This window comes from Sylvia atricapilla, chromosome Z (assembly GCF_009819655.1).
Source record: "Sylvia atricapilla isolate bSylAtr1 chromosome Z, bSylAtr1.pri, whole genome shotgun sequence".
In the NCBI taxonomy this organism is placed as follows: domain Eukaryota; kingdom Metazoa; phylum Chordata; class Aves; order Passeriformes; family Sylviidae; genus Sylvia; species Sylvia atricapilla.
In genome coordinates, this window is record NC_089174.1 from 41091778 (window position 1) to 41096425 (window position 4648).

At 37.2% G+C, this 4648-nt stretch overlaps 1 long non-coding RNA gene across 1 annotated transcript; it reads right to left on the reverse strand.

Annotated features, from left to right (window-relative positions):
* Positions 1-2207: 2207 nt before the first annotated feature.
* On the reverse strand, positions 2208-3057 carry LOC136373522 (uncharacterized). Its single transcript, XR_010745663.1, has 2 exons — positions 2932-3057; positions 2208-2334 (listed from the first exon to the last, which is right to left on the reverse strand). It is a non-coding gene; the product is annotated as an uncharacterized lncRNA (long non-coding RNA).
* Between the last annotated feature and the right edge of the window lie 1591 nt (positions 3058-4648).

The window sequence follows — 4648 nt, forward strand, 5'->3', positions numbered from 1 at the left end:
AAAAGGTCTGTAAAAGGCTTTGTTGGTGTTCTCTGCAGTTGGTTTTATGACTATATTTTTGGACTGATACATTACACACACATATCTATATATTTAACTGTACTAAATATACTTCTTAGATAACAGCCACATTGTCAGGAGAGATAAAACACACAAGACATGAAGCACAGAGCTACTTTCTTTGAAAGTAAATCAATCACTGTGTTGAAGATCTATACAGATATTTACCAGGGTATAATTTAAAACAGCTCCAGAAATAAAATGAGTGGTTATGTATTCTTTCTATTGATTTCTATATTGCTTTTAGGCTACTGCATACCCAAAGGCATGCAGTGCACACAGGAGCTTGGCATGCTTTGAAGATTATGCCAAATTTTGCTTGCTTTATGCAAGAAGGTGACTTCAATGATATTGCTCCTCTACATAAGACAGAAAAAATTTAGTACCAAATTCCTTATTTCCTTGGCAAACTGTCCTTATAAACCATGCTGCCAGTTCTGCAAGCTTTTAAGCAGTGGATTTAATTAGGCTGTGTATATAACCAGAAGCATGTATTTGTTCAAATGCTGCCCAGTTCACATTCTATGCCACAGCTGAAATTTTCATATGAAGTCATGCTTTAAGGAAGTAAGACAGTACTTCCTGAAGGCCCTCTCCAACTACTGTGGCAGTAATGGTGTGGGTGAGGGCCACACAGCCAGGGGCTTTAAAATTGTATTTCCATACAGAACCTTTGTTCTCCCTCATTGTGAGATTGATGAGCAAAGAAAAGGCAACAAGAAGCACCTGCCTTTCTGGTTTTAATGGACTCAGGATATCCACAATCATTTACATGTTGCATATACAGCTATCTAGCACAGAGTAAGCTGCTGTTAACTCTTCTCATAATTCAGCAGGGGAAGCAAAACCCATCAACCATGTAAAAAGGATCATCTGAGATATTTGGTATATGGTTAGCATCAGTCCGTATATATTGAAAAAAGGAAAATTTTGGTCCTCAGCAAAAAAATGATAAAAATCTTGACAGAAGAAAGACAAAATAGTGACCAACACACTGGGAAAACAGAGAAAAAAGACTTTTCTGTACATAGTCTAAGTCTGTTCTGACTATTGTACCCAAGTTGTACCATTTTTTTTTGTTCTATCTCTTCTCTTGTCTCCCATTTTGTTGTAAGCAATAGTGGAGATGTAGGACTCCCCTTCAGCTTCTGCTGCCTTCAATGTGGTTGAGCACATTGCTTCTAAATTACTTTAACAAATATATAATATAGCTGGTATAACACATTGTTTCCCATGCCTCAGCTGAATCCTCATTCCTTCTCATTTTAATGTTTTGATCGAACATGCTCTGACACTGTGGGTGTTAAGACTTCAAACATCCTAATAAAAAGGGTGTCTGCTTTACAGGAGACAATACTTCACTGTGAGAAGTCACTGATCACAGTCTAATAGACATCAGTGAGAACGGTGCTTCATGATTTTCTTGATATTCTGTCTGTATTTTCCTCTTAGCCCAGCTTATAGCTATTAAATTGTCCCAGCATTACCTTACCTTCTGAGGGCATATATTTGCAGAATAATCACACCACACAAGTGTACTATTTTACACCGGCCAGCACTACAGCTTATTCTTCTTCCATTCCTTGAGTATATGGATAATGCCTTGGAGATTTATTTAAAAACTGTTTAGTTTATCTTAGTGTATTCCTAAATTCAGATTGGAATGAATATAAAACATTATTCTTCACCTGTTTAATAACTTCTAAGGTAGCTTTTGCACCTCTATTTAGTAGCCCTTAGCAATTTTCACATATGAAACATTCCTATAAATACATAAATAAAATTAAACACAGAAATTTTTTTCTTGTTGCTAAAATTTGCAGAGCCCCATTACTTGCAAAAAGGTGGGGGGTTTAGAATTAAATGGAATTTTAGTTTCAAATCTGTTCCAGATATTACATCTCATCCAAAGTCATCCAGTTCAAGTGCTATTGCAGGGTTTTTTCTGTTTGTATTTTTCTTTAAAATTTTGTCTTTCCCTAATTATTTTCTTTCTTTGATGTGGAGTAGAGGAAATAGCACTTAGGACAAATCCTTGAGAGACCATCTGATTTAACTTTTGTCGTTTGAGTTACTGTAAATTTGATAAATTACTTCACCTGTTAGAAAAGTGAACTTTAAATGAATGGAATTGTACAAGAACAAAATGATGAAATCTGCAGCAAGCTTTACTGGATGCCTTGATCATAGACACAATGTTGTTTACTCTTTTTTCCCAGGTTTGGGGGGCTTTTTTTGCACTGCTTTTCTCCTGCATATTTGAGATGTTCTGCCCTGAAATGGAGAAAAAACATGTGCTGACATTTGCATGTTTCTTCTCTATTTTATGTGTTTGTAGTTTCAAATACTCATTGGAATGTGGTTTAGAGAATAGGGAAAGAAATCGCAATGTGCATCTTAAAACAGAATTTCAAACAAATCTCTCTTAGGGCAATGGAAAGTACATCAAACAGCATGCTTTAAAGTATGAAACATCATTTGATGTAGCTGGTGCATCATATCATGTTTCCCATCTGACAAGGGCAGGTAATGCACCCTTCACAATTGTGTGACAAGCATTTTGTCACTGGGGCCACAAATTCTCTCAATTTTGCCATTTGCCCAGCAGCTAAAGCAAAGCAGTACTGAGAAGCATACCTGTCACAGTTGTGCTGCCCACCTGAGACCTTTCCACGTGGCTTCTTCTCTGAGCACACATTAAAGGCATTGCAAAAGGAGCCTCACAATTTCTACGGTCCTTTTTTTTGTTGTTGTTTGTTTGTATTGTTAGTCTAACATAAGTTGATATGTTTCATTTTCTCATACCTAACAAGGTTATAATTATTTCATTATGTATTTTGATGAAATTGTGAGAAGCTGAATGCTTCCTACCTAATGTGTGCCTATCTACAATATTATCAGAAAGTAATATGGCTAAAGTTTTGATATGATTTTTCTCTTTATAACAAATAATAGGTTTATAGCCCTCTTATAGAGGAAATTTTCTTCCTTCATTCTCCATAAGGAATAACACATACATCCAGAAGTCTCCACAAGTCCAATCCAATCTCCAATCTCCACAACTGAGTAGTTGTTTATCTAAGTCCCACCAAATGCACCTGAAATAAAGCAGAAAAAGGCAAAATTACACAGAAAAATTACTGCAAAACAGGTATTTGACCCTAAAACTTTCTGCTCAAAGAAATTACTATCTGAACATGCTGTAGTTCTAATTATGACTGCAATGAAGCCAGACCAAGAACAAATTAATATAGTCTTTGCCTTTACTATTTCTATATTCAGCCCTCTGTTCCTCTTTAGTCCAAACATAATCAGTCTTCTTTTCACCTCCAGTCTGCACTGCAGACTATAATTAAATAATGAAAATCTGACATTCATCGAGAGAAGAAAATTGTTTAAAGAACCACTTAGTACATGGAAATTTTTGTTTCACTCATGCAGAATTAGTTCTTAATATTCCTTTATTCCATTTACTCTTCCTTCTATGCATTTTAATATTCTTGCTCTCATTCCTATGCTCATTCGTTTTGGACTTCGTGTATTGGTTTGACAGAAGCCAGACTTACCTCAGTTGGTATTGGACATACTGCATGGTCCAGCGAGACCACTTGTCTGCTTGTATTTCCACAAAGCATGTTTGGAGGAAAATTACTGAGGAAACCACGTGCATAATTAAACAACAATGACCAAAAAAATTAAAAATCTGGCATATTCTTGAGAAATTCCTTCAGGGCCTATTTTCAGTTAGATAAGAATTCCTTCTTTGCCCCTTCTCAATGCTGTATCTGAGATCTCTTCTGCTCTTCTGATACACTAAGATAAACTAAACAGTGTGATATGTTACAGAATAACAAGGTAAACTGCTACAAAGTACTATATATATTATGTTGCATTCAAAATATTATCCAGGGGCATTACAGCCTGAAAGCCACGCTCTTCCCCTTGTGACACCAATAGACACAGCTATGTGTGAAAAATGCTTGTCCCTCCCTTGTCCCTAAAAGCACTATTTTTTTCATGGGTAGTTTGTGCTGAGTCTTCAAGAACCCTCCAAGAAACTGACTTCAGACTGTACCTCTACGCATCAAGAGAAAATCTGAAGCAAAGGATAGTGGCATTCCCAAGGACAAAACACACAAATTGATGGATAAAAGATCCACACAGCAATGTCAGTGCTGGCTCATGTCCAGGTGGACAGCAACAGACCACTTAATAAATACACACTTGGAACAGTAAGGAAACATTGGAATGACCTTTTTGTCTTTCCTTTACAAACTGACAGGGAAAAAGTGTAGATCATTGTACAGGTCACTGCCTGCTTGTTTTGACTACCACGGTTCTGGTGCACAGTGAGCAGAGTGACAGAATTCCCATGCTCAGTTACGGAGCATGGGAGTCTTTCAGCTCGAAAGGGTGTTTCAGGTTGGCTGAGTCAACCTTCACCCACAGCCACTGACCTCAGAGAACACGGCTGCCACTGCTACAGCAGCAGGTGTAACATCAGAACTCTTCCTGCCTTTATGGCCTAACACAAAGGATGCCAACCTCTCTCCCAGGTTCAAGAGGCCATTGTTTCACCAGCTGTTTA